Genomic DNA, 19,088 nt, shown 5'->3' on the forward strand with positions numbered 1-19,088 from the left:
CGACGAGTTGTTCATCCAACTCGGCGAGTCACAGACTGGACGTGTTCATATGATGAAGGAGAACTCGACGACTTGTTCATACAACTCGGCGAGTCGGATGAAGTTAGACTCGATGTTAGTATCGAAGAAGAACTCGTCGATTCTTTACCAAACTCGATGAGTAGAAGCGGATAGAGGATTAGAATGGGTGATAGGGACTCGGCAAGTTGGCGGCCCAACTCGGCGAGTCCAGTCAACTAAAAGTTGACTTTAACCTGGATGCTGACTTTGACCAGGGGTAAAATAGTCATTTTAATGTGAGATTAGTTATCAGTATTTGATTTAGTGTTTATGGGATTTGTTGTCGAGGAGTTTCGGAGCAGCAGTCAGACAGTTTCAGATTTAGCATCTCAGCATCCAGCGTCACGAGGTGAGTGTTCCTCATAGTAGGAACGGGTCTACGACCACAATGCCGACCCGTTTAGTTAGTAGTAGCCCCGGACTTCGGTCCGATGCAGTAGTTCAGTGTTCTTGATGTCTTTTTGATTCAAGCATGTATTTGTGTTATGTGTTTTGGATTTCGGTCCGACGAAGTATGTAGTATATGTGTTTATGCTAGTAGTTATGATTATGCTATGCTATGTTCAGTCAGTTCCGGACTTCGGGCCGATGCAGAGGGCAAGGCCCTGGATAATTACGGACTTCGGTCCGATGTAGTTTCCGAACTTCAGTCCGATGCAGAGGGCAAGGCCCTGGTTAGTTCCGGACTTCGGTCCGATGTAGTTTCTGAACTTCGGTCCGATGCAGAGGGCAAGACCCTGGTTAGTTCCAGACTTCGGTCCAATGCAGTTTCCGAACTTCGGTCCGATGCAGTGGGCAAGGCCCAGTAGTTGCTTTATATGTTATTGCATGGTATGTGGTAGATTGGGGGAGCTCACTAAGCTTAGTGCTTACAATTTCAGTTTTTGGTTTCAGGTACTTCCGCAAGTAAAGGGAAGAGCTCGGGATGATGGCATGGCACACACCACAACTTCAGGTTATCCTGGGAGTTTTATTCTTAGGTTTTTTGATATGTTTTGACATCAGTCGATTTGATACATTCGCTTTTACATTTGAGACATGTGTTTTCGTGGTTTTATTATATGATGATTAATTTCATGGTCTTAATAATGTTTAAAAGAAAAAATTTTGGGTTGTATTTTTGGGATGTTTCATATGTTATACTTAAAGTAGGGTAAGCATAACGCACTTACAAGGAGGTTTAGCGAAGACCCGGGCTTTGCGTGGACATAACTTTAGAGCCGAAAGCTCTTCTTCTCAGAGAATTATAGCACTCCATGACTCACCTCTAGCACTTAGAAATTGTATGGGATTGTGAGGGAGAGATTGGACATGTTGAGATGGAAAGAAGGGTTGTAGTGTGAAGAAATGGGGTGATTTACGCCACTATTTATAGGCTGCCAGCGCCAAGTACGCTGAGCGTACTTAAGAATTACGCCGAGCATATTCGGTTTTTAAGGGTTATGCTAAGCATACTCAAAATTATGTTGGGCGTGATGTGCCACTTGTCGCATTCTCATACAAAGCCATGGGGAAGAAGGTGCGGCTTAGATTGCGCCACGTGTTACTCGCTGGTTACTTTAAAAACTAATTATCTTCTAAAATCCACAAGTTTTGCATACGAACTCTGTTTCTGACATTCTTTATATCCACGCGTAGGCAGGACCGTACTCTACGACATTCGTTTGGACTCTGTCGGTTAATTTTTACTTTATTTTTGAAGTTATATTTTTAACAGGCTTGGATAGGTAAAGTCCGTTAAAAATTCATAACTTTGTCATCCAACGTCCGTTTTCGTCTGTTGTTTTATCGTTGAGCTCCTATTAACGAGATCTTCAATTCTTGTTTAGGTTGTGTCGGCTAAAAATTGGTCGATCTAAAATTCGAATTCCGAGTTGTGTACAACTATGCTAAATCTTAGAAAAATCATAACTTCCTCATACGAAGTCTGATTTTGACGTTCTTTTTATATACGTTCTCGGTTTAACATATATTACGACTTTTGCTTAGATTCCTAAGGCTAAAAATTAGTTTATAAAAAATTTACTTTTTACGTTAAGCGGTTTCGTGTCGGTTTAGTCGTAAAACTTTGACGGGTCATAACTTCTTCGTTATAATTCAGATTTCGGCGTTCTTTATATGTACAGAAATCTTGTGATATATACTATGAATTGGTTAAGATTATTCAATCTAAATAATATAATATAAAAAAAGTCATTTTGACGCTTATTATCTTGAAATTGACTAGTCCGAATCTGCGGGTGTTACAACATCACATCGTAGACTTGCCATTTGGGTCCTAGCTTCGAAAGGTGTCACGATACTGACTTCACGTCATGACCTTTATGTCCACATCGTGGAGATTTAACACATCGCTTCCATAGCCTTTCCATCTGCATTCTAGCCTTGAGAAGTGTCCTAGATCACATTTACGTCGTGAACCTCATGTTCACATCGTGGAGCATGGTTTATTTTGGGTTTCTGCCACGTGGCACGCTCTTAGACTGCTACATCTTTGAATGATCATATATTTTGCATACGAACTCCATTTTTGACATTCATTATATCCATGAGTAGGTATTTACGAGTACTACAACTCTATTTTAGATTCCTGTAGCTAAATCTCATTATATTTTAACTTCTTCTAATTATTGAGATTTATAGTGTTAGAGTTTATCATAACTTCTTCAAGCGAAGTCAGATTTAGACGTTCTATATATATTTGGAATTGTATGTACATGTAATTTGATTTATACTATAAGGTAGGTATGAAAGTTCATATTTGTATTAGAATTTTCCATCAACTACAAAGTAAGTTTATTACATTACTTGTTTGACATAATCACATTACTTGATTGACATAATCACATGTAATTGTTGTTGACCGATTTAGACTGGTGTTACAACAATTTAGGTAATAGTGTATTCCATATTGATTCATCTAATGGTATAGACAAAGCGTGCTGGTGTTACCACAATTTAGGTAATAGTGTATTCCATGATGAGTCGAGCTTCTCTTCCAATTTCATTCTGGGGTTATGCCTTAGAGACTTTCGGCCACATTCTTAATCTTGTCCCAACTAAGAAGGTTACAAAAAAACCCTCACGAAATGTGGACAAGGAAGGTTCCCTCGTTAGCACATATCAATGTTTGGGGTTATGAAGCTTTCATTAGTTGAGAGACTCACGACAAGCTTGAACCTCGAAGTGAGAGATATATTTTCATTGGCTATCCACGGAAGTTATTTGATTATTTGTTCTACAGACCTAGTGAGAATGTGGTCTTTGTAGCACGAAGGGGAGTCTTTCGCGAGAGAGGGAGAACTCATATACAAAGAGGAAAGTGGGAGTATAAGTGATCTCGAAGAGATTCAAGAATCAAACGATGAAGGAACCTCTGAAGACACCAAGGTTCAACCAAAGGAAGAAATTCCAGGTGAACTAGTTGATGAGTCATTACCTCTTAGGCGTTCTAGTAGAGTTAGAATGCCACCTGAGTTCTATGGTTTCCATATTACTACAGATGGTGATACGTGTTGGGTTTTGATATACTACAATATTCTATGGTGCGCATACAACCCTAAATACCTTGGATCTATGTTTTCACTAATTATACATGCAAATGGTTTCCAAGGTATTAATCTTACAACTAGCATGAATTTAACATAAACCATATAAGATACTAGTTAGCATAACATGCCTTTTGATGGAGCCTGAAGTCTTGGTGTATTTGGCCTTAAAGAGCATAGCCCCATTAGTGTGGAAGCCTCAAATGGAATCACAACACACCATGGACAAAGGATGAACTTGAGAGAGAATTCCATGCACATAAAAGACACCATGAACTCCAAGAAGATACAAGTGGCGATTTTGGAAATGAAGTATCTATTTATATGTGGGATTTCTAAGGTTATGGATATAACCCAAATCCATACCCATGGGTTTTTATGATCCATGGTTCATGTGGCCCAACTCTTTATGTATCCATACATAAACTTGGTCCAACATGGATCATAAGCCCAACACATATAAATATAACTAATTATTATAATTAGTCCCCATATATTTAATTAGTCTCGTTTGACCACTAAATTAATTCCAAATTAATTCTTGATCAATACTAATGAAAACATATGATTTCATATTAATATATTATAACTTATAATATATTAATAAACCATTAATAACCTTCTCTCAAAAGTCCATCCTAACAAATTGTCCTGATGATATGCAACCCAAATGGACCATGCTACTCGGGTCAAATACATACCAATAATAGTTATGGGCTTAGACACCTAATCCAACAGTCTCCCACTTGGATAAGTCTAAAACTATTATTCAAGTATGACTCCAAGATCCTGACTAGCAATCGTAGCTCTTAAAAGTCGCTGTCAAACTTTGAACAAATCAATGACATGTCCATTAGATAAGGGATCATATATTCCTCCATTCTATATATCATATGGACTGAGAAATGGATTATAATCATTCTCTCTGTCCATTTTTTGTTTCCCGATTTCCGATTTTGACGACTGACTAATTGAACAAATCAAAATTAGTCTAGGCCCGGCCGAGCACTTACATTTGTCATCACTAAATCATCGAGGGGCCTACAGATATCGCTTTTTATCCCTCCAAGGGTAAAAGTAATGGATAAACTTCGACTCATATGCTTGTTCTACTACTTGTTGAATCATACACAAAGGCACGTTTTATAACATCGAGTTACCAAATGCGTTTATGTGCAATCAATGTATAACCAACTTATAGGCAACAAGTCATATCTATAGGTTTGAAGAATATAAGATATTCAAGAGTACTCTTGAATGTTGTAGTAACTCTTACTATGTCCACTACCTTGGACATCTACAAACCCAATTCATGACAGTCTTGCCTTAATACTTACTTCCAACGTATTATCGACTGTGGATGGTTTGAATAACTTAGTCATTCGGAAAGAATAACCTAGTTATTCTGGAAGTCAAAACATGTAAAGTGAAACACAAGAATAATACTAATCCTCTATGGTCCCAAGCACCTTTGAGAGTAAATAGAATACCTTTTTATTTAAACACCATATTGATTACTCATTATTCATTGTATAATGTTTCAAATAATCAACTTTATACTTGAATTAAAACAATAGTCATGCAATGCTCCAAGCATGCATACTATGTTTGTCTATGATCCTTACTTTGTGAAATAGATCAATTGAACATGATCCCAACGATGCTCATTTCACAATCCCAAATCTTTATCGTAAATGTAAGAATTCCAAATCCCTACCATTTAACGAAATCTGTTAGATTTAAAACTTATATGCATTGATTCTCTCATAATGACTATGCATAAAGTCACAAAGACTTGTCAACAGACATTACAGAGTATTCCAATGGAGATCCATTCCATGGAAACGAAGTCCCAAATTCAAAGTACATTACTTTGATAATCCTTCTTGCATTAAGCTTTCTAATCTTACACATATTTGAAAGAACAACTTCCACCTATGGAAACCTTCCCATATTCCCATTTTGACTATCACTTCTGAACAAGAGTTACCGCTTTTCAGAATATGTCAATATGGTCCTTCCAAAATTAACACTTATACTTCCAACTGTCCATGAGCAACCAATCTTTGGTAAACCTCTGACTGTCCTCGACAATTGCTTAATCATTTTAGTCATATTCAATTCTAGACTTTTCCCCTCTTAATGCCCTGAGCATTTGGAAAATTTAGAAAGGATGAATATTATAACACATGCAATCGATCCTATATCCGAAGCATATGGGACACGATTCACGATGTCTTACATAAAGACATGATACTAGACCAGTCTTTTGCTACAATATTTTTATTTTCCATGTTCTAAAAATTTGACTATGAAGAGGGATGCCGTAATCATAATCGAATTTTGAAAACGCAATATATATATATATATATATATATATATATATATATATATATATATATATATATATATATATATATATATATATATATATATAGAATTTCCTTAAGTCAAACCATTCTAACATCAAATTCATATATATATATATATATATATATATATATATATATATATATATATATATATATATATATATGACTAAAGATGATTAAAATCTCATTCTAAGCTTTTAGAATTGAAATAAAGTATAATTTTCTCTCACTTAATTATAGCAAAACAACTTTTCCCAATTGAAACCCTGTTGTTTTCTATAATTAACATAATAACTTGCAATACTGAACATAATAATCATGCTCCCACTAACACGATAATTATCAGCATAACACTTATGCTCCCACTAGTTTTGGCATGTACTCAGAAATCAGCTGGACTTCTAGAAATCAATACTTTATTAACTTTCTTAACAAAGTTCAGTTTTTTAATACGAGATGCTTTGATAAGACTTTATCAAATTCATACACCTTTTCTTAGATAGTTCACATGTGTGTCTAAACAATTTTAGAACTATGAAAAGGGATGTCGTAATCATAGTCTCAATTGTTTAGACATTTGCCATTTCTCACAAGTCCATACTAGTGTGCCGGTTAACCACACACGCTCCACTAACGACTTTGAGAATGCAAATATCACAATTGCTATCTACGTAAAGTCTACTTAGTGAAAGCGTTTCCTCACCATCATTTTCATGAATCGGAGAGAAAACTTATGACACTTAGATTTTATGGTGTATGTGTTCCTTTCCATGTAAATTTTGTCAAAACCATAATCACAAGACAAGGTTAGTGACAATTTCAAATTCATATGAACTGAACTTGTGCATTCTTAACTTCTTGCCATCTGGCAGCACAAAGGCATGCCATTGCTTCCAAGTTGTTATGCAATCAATTGAGAACTTTCAGAACTCCTATGCAAAGCCAACTTTAACTGGAATGGGCACAGAAATGTCAACACGATAGATTATAAACCTCAAGTCGTGTGCTAGTGAAGAACTATAGGTTTTATCCTTGATTAGTTCTTGAAACTTTCAAGACCTTTAAGACTCCCACTATCCTCTTGACATATAAGACTCTCTTGTCAAGAACCATTGCTTGACAAAACAAATATTCAAGGGATATTACGGATTCTTATCAAGACTAACACTTCACGCAATTGGCCTATGTTGATCTCTGTTTTATCAAAAACATCACAACTTACCAATTCAAATGTACAAGAGTAGAAAACATTTTACTCTTACATTTGACTAGTGTTAATAAACCTTTTTTTAAGATGTATCACTCAAGTTACAATCTTGGAGTATGACCCTAAGACTTTGTTTTTGGAACGAAGTATGACTCATCTTCTTGATTTAACCAACAATTCATGTCTCCTCTTCTTAGCCATAAGAATGCACTAAGATGTCCTTAGAGGACGAATTGTGATATGGTTTCTCAATCATTAAGATAATCACAAAACATGATACTAAAGTACCCTCCCATCTTTTCAGATTTGAGAAACGTTTATCTTTCTGCCTAATTTGATTCTTCTCATTCATTCTACCATACATCGAATATTTTCCAATGTTTCAGAATTATACTTAAACTTGTAAGTATAACCATATTCACTATACTTTAGTAAATCATGACGAATAGTCTTATCGATCTTTGTGGTGGACTTGACCAGTGCACACGAATGTGTATTCGATCCCTTAGTCCTTTCACTTGACTTAATTTTCCAAAGATGAAAATTCTCATTCATCATACAACTTGTCTGATTCCAAGTTTCAGTCCAATTGAAACTTGGTGATGAGAATCTTTTCTTATTTGGTAAATTATGACACTGCCATAACCGAAAGAATCAAATCCATTTTCCAATATTGCTATCAATGGAATCATATAAACAACCATTTTTCACAAATTCCACTATAAGGATATTTAAAATAAATAAAATAAAACGTTATCTTTTATTTAAAACTTGCGGAAAAACTTATCCTTACATTGCAAATGCATATGAAAAATTTGTTGTTATCTATTCCTAAGCAATATATCATAACTCTTAAGCAACAACTCACAATTCTGATCACCGAACCATGCGATCGAAATCCATCTTCGCGATCAAAATCAGCATATACTTCCTTTAAGCTTCCTCTCTTCGATTCTACAAAACATCGAAATGTGATCTGGTCACATCGTGTATAAGAATCTCAAATAGGAACTTAATAGAGTTAGATAGTGCACTTTACCCGAAGTAGAGTCAAACTCTTTGACTTTACCAACCTTATGTTTGTTCAGGTAAATTAGGCAGCTTCGCAACCAATTCCCCTTCCTTTGGCGATAGAAGGTTTAGGAAGTTGATATTCTAATCAAATTTGCTTTACTAGTCCTCAAATCATTTCTGATTCAGCAGCACCAAGAAAATAGATAAAATCATTAAAGGGTCATGTTATAGTCTGTTTCATAGTAGTCCCAAAGGAAACTCACTGTGTAACTTAGAAAGTGATTGAGCATCCAAATTTCTCAAGACTTTCACACCCAACTCTCCCGACTTGTCAATATGTGACTTCATCTCCAAGATGTGATCACACATAGACCTTTCTTGTCAATAGGGCTTGAGTGACCTTGATCTTGTGGGTTAGGGAGAATAATTGGAGGGGGTAGAGGAAGTGAAATTCCAAGAGATTTGAGAAGATCATAGATGTCTAAACTAGACATCTACAATGGGAGATATTCAAGTTAGTTGATTTTTAAGTCCTTAATATAACATCCAATATGAAATATTAAGGCTAGGACCCAACACAATATTTGATAACTTAGAAGAGGGATGCCGTAATCCAAGCCATAAGATATTTGAAGGTAGGCAAATGACGATTCACCAATTTCCACCATGAAAAACGAAATAAATTATTAGGTTTTAATTGGATTTGAAACTCCTAGATCTTTTGAGATTCATTGAACTTCTCAATGGCATGTTTCAATCTCGATTGTGCCCTCTCAAATTTTGTGACTGGGATGCCGACGATCACAAAACAAGGTGTGAATAACCATGCAAATTCACTTGGTACCCTTAGTATTATCACCTAATCAATGTGCCGGTTACCCACACGCGTTCCACCGATCTATGACAAACATTAAGTCACCATTTGTTATCCTTACTAGTCCAAGTTAGTGTGCCGGTTACCCACACACGCTCCACCAACGACTTGGTACGGTACAAAGTGTGAATTTCATGGGTTAGCACCAAATTCACATTTTCCTAAGTAACTAAGATTGGGTATTTCTAAAAGGTTTAGTTACTTAGTATTTATCATTAATACTTTTAATGAAGGGAGAATTATAGTCATTGCCCTACCCGTTCGGCTAACGACCCTCCACCAGTCAAGGAAGCGGTGGGTGAGAGTGGACACCCATTAAACTGCCATTTTATAGGTAGTAACCATATACCCCTTATATAGACCGGCTTCGTGAATGAGGCCTACTAGTGGTAAGACTGACTTTTAACCTTATACATATATATAAATATTAACATATTAACTTTTAATATTATAATAGTATAAGGGTGTATTTTACACATTTAAAATACTTGGTGGTTTAATCTAATAATTAAACTATACTTTTAATTTAATTAAACTTAATCAATGTCATTATGGAACTATTAACTCTTTTAATTAAACACTTTGATTAATTTAATGGAGTCCATAAAGTTTGAATTTTAACTTTTAAAATCCTATGGTTTGGAATTAAAGTGTACATGGGGGTGACTTTACAAATTTCAAAACTTGAGGGCAAGTTTTGAAACTTTTCAAAACCCTTGGATTTTCATAAATTATGAGTTTAATTAAGGTCTTAAAAAAAACTTTAATGAAGAGACTCTTGAACATCCATAACTTGAGGACAAGTTATGGAGTTCATAAAACTATTTATGACAAAAAGACTCTTCATTTTGCAATTTTATGAGTTTTTAAAATTCATAAATGTGACTTTTCAAGTAACTTGAGGACAAGTTACAAAAAACACATATTATTACCAACTTCTAGATTAATTTGGATTGAAAAAAACTATCACATAATTTTTTCTATTAATCTAAACAAAACTCATAAACATAAACATTCATAATCAACAATTTACAAGCATCATATAAGCATGTATAAAACTTGAAACTTTGATTATAACTTTATTTGGATGAGAATAAACATTACCATAGTACCAAAAACAAATTTTATGAACAAAAATACTTTGTGGTAATGATTATAATCCAAAACAGGCCAAAAAACATGAATATATGTTGTCAGGGGGTCCAACTCGTCGAGTGCATGAACCAACTCGACGAGTTGGATGAATTTGTTCATAGAATCGTCGAGTCCATCAAAGGACTCGTCGAGTCTGCTATCCAGACAACAAAAAAAATTCGATTTTTTTTTCAAGTTTTTCCAGCAACTTGCATTAAGTATAATTGAAAACAACCCATGGCTCTGATACCACTGTTGGGTTTTGATATACTACAACATCCTATGGTGCACATACAACCCTAAATACCTTGGATCAATGTTTTCACTAATTATACATGCAAATGGTTTCCAAGGTATTAATCTTACAACTAGCATGCATTTAACATAAACCATATAAGATACTAGTTAGCATAACATACCTTTTGATAGAGCCTGAAGTCTTGGTGTATTTGGCCTTAAAGAGCTTAGCCCCAATAGTGTGGAAGCCTCAAATGGAATCACAAGACACCATGGACAAAGGATGAACTTGAGAGAGAATTCCATGCCCACAAAAGACACCATGAACTCCAAGAAGATACAAGTGGCGATTTTGGCAATGAAGTATCTATTTATATGTGGGATTTCTAGGGTCATGGATATAACCCAAATCCATACCCACGGGTTTTATGATCCATGGTTCATGTGGCCCAACTCTTTATGTATCCATACATAAACTTGGTCCAACATGGATCATAAGCCCAACACCTATAAATATAACTAATTATCATAATTAGTCCCCATAGATTTAATTAGTCTCTTTTGACCACTAAATTAATTCCAAATTAATTCTTGATCAATACTAATTAAAACATATGATTTCATATTAATATATTATAACTTATAATATATTAATAAAACATAAATAACCTTCTCTCAAAAGTCCATCCTAACAAATTGTCCTGATGATATGCAACCCAAATGGACCATGCTACTCTCGGGTCGAATACATACAAATAATAGTTATGGGCTTAGACACCTCATCCAACAATATGTTTATCAGCGATAGTACGCTGGTAAACGTTTTTCCACTTAGTGCATAAAGTTTATGTAACCTACATTTTCTATCAAATGCTGAACTGTGAACTCGCCCTTAAAGCGTGCTTGAATACCCGGGGCGTAGTATTGGATCGACGAAAACTAGAGGACCATTCGGGGGATGGGAATACTCATGATTCAAGAGAGGAATGTGTTGAGGTGTGCAAAAACTGGTTGCCGCATCCTTCTGTTTATAGGAGGTTTCTGGATCGTGCGCCGCTCCGTACGTGTTGTGCACGTGGCTCCATCAGGGAGTTACCACGTTTTGTCCTCACATTGTGCCAAGTCTCCCGTATCCTGACGGATCTAGACGTCAGAATCACGCGCTACACGTGATGTGCGGCCGTGCACGCGTGACGAGAATTTCATTTTCTAAATTTTGTATCTTCCCCATACGAGCTCTGTTTCTAGCGTTTTTTATATCCCTGTGTAGGTATTGACATATACTACAACTTTTTTCTTGGTCGTTTTGGCTAATTTTGACTTTTATTAATAACATATATTTTTTACCCGCATTGATTTTGCCAAAATCATAACTTCCTCATATGGGGTTCGTTTTTGATGTTCTTAATTTCAAAACATGTATTTTGAGAAGTACTACGTTTTTTCTTTTGGTGACTTTTCCTAGAAGTCAACCGTTTTCTCGTAAATTTTGACGTTGTAACTTTTTGTGTGCGATTGATTTTTATATATAATAAAATTCATATTTCTTCCATGATAGGTTGAATTTTTATGAAATTTATATTTTGGAATCATGCTGACGCGTACATTCCGAATATGTTAACTTGCTCATTAGATGACACGACTTTGCTCATACTTATTTCCAAGCCTAATAGTTGAAATCAACGTATTTGGTAAGGAAGTAATTGAATATATTTATTAATATATCGAAATATTACATTGTCATCCTATTACACTTATTTCACTACGTCGATTTCTAATGGTGGTCGGTAACACTTTTGCCTCGGTTGTCACATGTTCTATAATTTACAATGAAAGGAATAAAAATTAGGCATTTGTTGCATGTTCTGGACTAAATTAATTCTATTATGGACAACATTCCGGACTACAAATGGTGGTGTTCCGGAACATTCCAGAACACCATTTTAGAACATTTCGCATTCCAAAGATGTTCTACATATTTCAGACTTGTTCTTCGTATTTCAGAGTTGTTCCGGATAGATTCAAAATTATTTATTTATTTATTTATTATAATTTAAGTTGTTCTAGTGCACACATATAATCATACAAACGCCTAAAAACAACTAAAATTCAAAGGAAAGTAAGTTATAGCTATGTAATCGTATCAATTCATACAAAAGAATAATTTCATTTTTAACATATATTCACAAATACAAACAAATAATCATAAAAAGGATCGACTTATACTCACAAAAAGTGAATCTGTTCAATGTTAGAAGAAGTTATTATTTTAATTGAAGTAGTTCGAAACAGTGAGTGGGTTTGAAATGAATTAATGAGCAACGAGTTTGAACACATGGTCCGACATGTTATATATATAGGGACCACATTATCAGATCAAATCATTTTACTCGTTTATCCATTTCAGAATTCAAATCCAAAATAGGCATTCCAACATGAATGGTCATTTTTCATAATAAAAATTTAAGTAGTTATTTAAGGGAAAAAACTGGTTAGATTTCTTAATTTTCCGAGATTTAAAGTTAGGATAATGACTTAAAAGGGTAATATATTCTTTGATTTGTACAAATTTGGTCATTGAGTTTATTTTTTGTTCACATTTACCCCTTCAACTTGTTAAACTGTACACATTCAGTCCTTATGACCGGTTATTTCAGGTTAACCGATAAAAATGTCTAAATAGGGTAATATATTTCTCATTTTGTACACATTTAGTCCTTAATATTTTTGTACACATTTAGTCTTTATTTTTTTTTTTGCTTTTGTACTCATTCAATACTTATGAATGTTTTCTTTAAGTTTTTCTTACTACATCTAACATGGAACAATCATTAACGAGGTGTTTTAGGCTTTTGATGCTTATGTTCATCGCGATCTCGACTACTTAGTTGCTTAGGTCGTTTTTGTATTCATTCAATACTTATGAATGTTTTCTTTCAGTTTTTTGTAACATATGGATTTCCAGGTACATTATTTATTTATTATTTTGGAGATTTTGAGAGAGACTCGGCGAGTTGATGCTTAGACTCGCCGAGTAGAGTCGCAAATTTCCATCCGGGTCAATGACCGGACTCGGTGAGTCGACTAGTGGACTCGGCGAGTCCGTGCTGTTTAATGAAACCCTAAATTATGGGGATTGAGACCTATTTAAAGGCCCTTATGGCCTTCATTTGCGGCTACCAGTTGGTAGAGAGAGACCCCAGAGTGTGTGAGCGATTTGAGAGAGAAAGGAAGCCATTTTTGATCCTTGTGTTACTGATTTTGCAAGAAGAAGGTGACCAAGGCAAGAGGAAACTGAAGAGGGAGCTAATCTTTGGATTTCAGAGCTTAAGGAATTCATCTTGAGGTAAATGTTCGATCCTCTTTCAATTTTGGTGTAAATTTTGAGAGTTAGGGTTTCTAGTCCCCTTTTAGAGTATGATTTGTGAAGCCAATGGTCCCTTCTTGTGTTGAGGCTTTGAATCTGGATCTAAAGAGGTCCAGAGACCTTAAATCCTTGATCTTTATTGAGTGTCTTGGAGAGATATGAGTTTTGGATGACATATTGAGGCCATTTCATCAAATAGAGCCATTGGGTCTTTGCATGGGCATCAAGATCCAAACTTTACGTGTTTTTATTGTTTTAGAAGGCTAGATCTATGAGTTAGAGGAACGGATCTGACCTCAGGAGCTCATTTGAGCTCGAGCAAGGCATGAACTCGCCGAGTCCCAAGAACAGACTCGGAGAGTAGGGCTAGGGTTTCCCGTAAGTCACTCAGTGAGTAACTTGTCGAGTTGGGGGAATGACTCGGTGAGTCAGAAGGGGGTAGAGGATTACAGGTGGAACTCGCCGAGTTCATAATTGAACTCGACGAGTTGAGTCAAGGTGGCCCCGTGATTCATGCCAGGTGTAACCCGTCGAGCAGGGTGAAGGCTCGACGTGTCATGAGAGGCTAGAGAGATAGTGGACACGTGTAGACTCGCCGAGTCACCCAAGTGTACTCGATGAGTCAGGTCAAAGTTTGACCGTTGACTTCGTTGACTTTTAGGGATTGGTCAACAATGGGGTCTTTGAGTCAAGAGAGGGGTAAAATGGTCTTTTACCCATATGAGGGTGCTAAGAGAGGGTTGGGTCTAGTCTCGAGAGTTATATTTATGAGCGTATTTTACTTTATGTGGTTAGGCGGAGGCTAGACTATACTGCTACCGAGTCAAGGATTTACCGAGACATTTGAGGTGAGTCTTCTCACTATACTTTACCTTGAGTGGTAATTAGAGTTATGTGATAGAGTTATTGTATGCTATTTATGTGATGTGTTACACTGCATTATTTCTATGTGATTTATGTCGTGTGTATATCAGAGTATATCAGAGTTAGAACCGGAAGGTTCACAGAGCTAGGACCAGATGGTCCACAGAGTTAGGGCCCAAGGGCCCACAGAGTTATAGCCTCGAGTGGCTAGTATGTGTTATGTGTGGTATTTTGGGGAACTCACTAAGCTTTATGCTTACAGTGTTTTGTGTTTCAGGTACCAATTATGATCGTGGGAAAGCGCCGACATGATCTGTACACACACCCACAGAGTTTATTATGATTTGATCTTGGGAAATGCTTTGTGAACAAAGATACGATACAATGAGATTTTATTAATGAATGTGTTGGAAAATGTGTTTTGAAAATGTGAAAAATTGGTTGAATTTTTACGGTGTTACAAGTTGGTATCAGAACCTTGGTTTGAGGGATTCAGATGCAACTTCGGGCGTATCTGAACTCAAACTGAGGATTTGGGAAATTTTTTTGATAACAAAACAATTTTAAAACAAGTTTTGAGAAAAAACAGAGGAGAGCCGTGTGTACGATCAGCTAGCGCTCGAATGGTGATTTCCCAAAATAGCCATGTAATAAGTGTTACAAGATATATTATGTTATGCTATGCTATATGATGAGTTATGCTATGCATGCTAGAGTAGCCTAGGTATTCTTATTAGGACTAGAGTGGCCTGATATGTGATGCCTTAGTCTAGGAGTCTTGCTGCTAGGAATGCTCGAGAGTGTTTAGATAGCAGCGAGGAGCTTATGAGAGATTTGCTAGTGAGTAGCATATGTTAAAAAGAGTAGAGTACTTGGGATTTGGGACTCTGGGAGCAGGACTTGGGATGAATGCTGAAGCGGTGTGGTCGGTAGTATTGGGCCCATACTACCGAAGGCATCAGGTCAGTGCGCAACCCAAGTAAGAATCCTTAGGGTACCAGAGATCAAGTAGGATTGGGATATCGAGTGTGTGTACACCCAAGCGAGTTTCTGATATCTTGTGTTGTATTTCAGAGAGGCATCATGGTGGGGACGCGCCACAGACCAGGGACTAGTGGAGGAGGTGTAAGCGACGAGGAGCTCCGCCAGATGATTCATGATGAGGTGGCTGCTGCCATCCGCGGTGAGATTCCAAAGATGTTCGGGTCTATCAAGACCACCCTGATAGAGACATTTGACGAGAGATACGTTGCTCTTTCTGATGTTGTTGTTGCTGCGGCCACTGCAGCTGTAGCTGCGGCTAGACCGCAGGGTGGTGATGCGTTGCTGTTCTGGGAGTTCAGCAACACAAAACCATCGGAGTTTGATGGGACCCAGGATCCAATTACAGCGATGAGGTGGATCTCAGACATCGAGGGGTGTTTCTTCACCTGCTCATCTCCAGAGCATTTGAAAGTCCGGTTCGCGTTGAACCAGCTTTGCTTGGGAGCGAAGGACTGGTGAAAGTTTGTGACGACGCATTATTCGCCTGCTGAGCTTGATGCAGTGACTTGGGAGAGGTTCACTGCTATGTTTCGAGATGAGTACGTTCCCCAGGTGGAGAGGGAGCGTTTGGCCCAGGAGTTTGTGACCCTCAAGCAGGGTACTGAGTCTGTCACAGTGATTACACAGATATTCCATGAGCGGGCGATGTTTTGCCCAGAGCACGTTTCCTCCTAGCAGACATGTATGAGCCGATATCTAAGCATTTTGAGGAGGGATATACGGGAGTTCGTGGCGAACTCGACGTACCGGACATTTGCTGAGCTTCAGGAAAATGCTCGGAAGAGGGAGATAGAGCTGGAGACCCAGGCTAGGGAGGAGGCTGAGTCTCAGGGGAGGGATCAGCGACCGGCACAGTCTCAGCCGGCAGCCAAGCCCACTGATTCGAGATCTGGGAGTCAGAAGGGCCACACTTGTGGCGAGTGCGGCAAGAGCCAATGTCGTGGCTGGTATGTATTCTTTCATGTATTTACTTTTATGATGAGATATTGTGCTTATATTATGATATGTGTAGGTACTTTTCTTGTGAGTTCTGTACCTGGCTTGGTGTTATTTGACTCGGGTGCGAGTCGGTCTTTGTATCTTTGGCTTTTAGTCAGCACATCAGTATTAGTCGAGAGGCGTTGAGTGGGCCCCTGAGAATTTCCATAGCTGACGAGAGAGCGGTGTATGCCACCGAGGTGATCCGAGGGTGTGTACTCGAGATTTTCGGCGCTGAGTTTCCGATCGACTTAGTTCCTATTGCGATGGGAGATGTCTGTGTCATCGTGGGCATGGACTGGTTGAGCAAATTTAGAGCGGTTATCGACTGCGAGAGATAGCTAGTGACCATACGAGACCCTAGTGGGGGAGTTCTTACGGTGTACGGCGAGGGTACATGTTTTGGGTCGGCATTTTGTTCAGCCGCTAGAGCGAGACAGAGTCTACAACAGGGCTGTAAGGGGTTTGTAGCGTATGTGATGGATAAGAGGGTTGATTCAGAGGGACCAAGGTCAGTTGATGAGGTTCCGATAGTGTGTGAGTTCCCGGATGTATTTCCGGAGGAGTTACCGGGTGTGCCTCCCGAGAGGCAGGTTGAGTTCAATATCGATTTGGTTCCGGGGGCTACGCCCTATCGCCTTGCGCCTCCAGAGATGCAAGAGTTATCCTCACAGCTTCAGGAGCTGCTGGGGTAGGGGTTTATTCGGCTGAGCAGTTCGCCGTGGGGAGCACCTATCCTTTTTGTTAAGAAAAAGGATGGCTCACACCGGATGTGCATTGATTACAGGGAATTGAACAAGCTGACGGTCAAGAACCGTTACCCGTTGCCGAGGATCGACGATTTGTTCGATCAGTTATAGGGAGCATCTTGGTTCTCCAAGATCGATTTGAGGTATGGATATCATCAGGTGAGGGTGCGAGATGAGGATATCCATAAGACAACGTTCAGGACTCGTTACGGGCATTACGAGTTCGTGGTGATCCCTTTTGGGCTCACCAACGCACTGGCAGTGTTCATAGACCTCATGAACAAGGTGTGCAGGCCAATGTTGGATCGCTCGGTGATCGTGTTCATCGACGACATATTGGTGTATTCGAGATCCATAGAGCAGCATGAGGAGCATTTGAGAGAGATCCTCAGATTTTTGAGATCAGAGAGGCTCTATGCCAAATTCTCCAAGTGTGATTTCTGGTTACGAGAGGTCCAGTTCCTTGGGCACATCGTTAACCAGAAAGGGATATTGGTCGATTCGGCCAAGATCGAGGTAGTGATGAGTTGGGAGGTTCCGAGATCAGCTACTGAGATCAGGAGTTTCCTAGGGTTGGCTGGTTATTATAGGAGATTTATCAGGGATTTATCCAAGATCGTCGTGCCCTCACCAAGTTGACCCGGAAGGGTGTTGATTTTTCGTGGGGCCCAGAGCTGTAGGCCTCCTTCGAGACACTTCTCCAGAGACTATGCGAAGCCCCAGTGTTAGCCCTTCCGGAGGGGATGGAGGACTTCGTGGTGTATTGTGACGCGTCAATATCAGGGTTAGAAGCGGTGCTTATGCAGAGGGGGCATGTGATAGCCTATGCATCGAGGCAACTGAAACCTCATGAGTCGAGGTATCCCACCCATGATCTGGAGCTGGGGGCAGTGGTGTTCGCCCTCACAATCTGGCGTCACTATCTGTATGGGGTTCGGTGTACCATATACACTGACCACAAGAGTTTGAAGTACCTGATGGATCAGCCCAACCTAAATATGTGCCAGAGGAGATGGTTGGACGTGGTAAAGAATTACGACTGCGAAATCCTGTACCATCCGGGCAAGGCTAATGTTGTAGCCGATGCCCTGAGCCGTAGGGCGGAGGGCGCTCTGATACGAGAGGTTTGCTTAAGATTGACAGTGATGACGCCGGTGTTGGACACCATTCGTGAAGCCCAGGCTGAGGCCGTGAGACCAGAGAACCGTAACAGGGAGCGGGTTATCGGGGATGTATCGGAGTTCGTCACCGATATCCGAGGACTTATGACCTTTTAGGGACGGATTTGGGTGTTGTTTGTGGGCGGAACGCGCACCATCTTGATGGAGGAGGCGCATAGATCGAAGTTTTCGATCCATCCCGGGGCCACTAAGATGTATTTGGACCTGAAGAAAGAGTATTGGTGGCCCTGTATGAAGAGGGATATTGCATGGTTCGTTGAGAGGTGCTTGACCTGTCGCAGGGTTAAGGCCGAGCACCAGCGTCCACATGGTAAAGCTGCAGCCATTAGAGATCCCCGATTGGAAATGGGAATAGATTACCATGGATTTCATCACCAAATTGTCGAGGACTGCGAGGGGTGTCGATGCAATTTGGGTGATTGTGTACAGGTTGACGAAGAGCGCTCACTTCCTTGCTAT

Source organism: Lactuca serriola, chromosome 8 (genome assembly GCF_051521515.1).
Source record: "Lactuca serriola cultivar US96UC23 chromosome 8, Lser_US96UC23_V15, whole genome shotgun sequence".
NCBI classification, from domain to species: domain Eukaryota; kingdom Viridiplantae; phylum Streptophyta; class Magnoliopsida; order Asterales; family Asteraceae; genus Lactuca; species Lactuca serriola.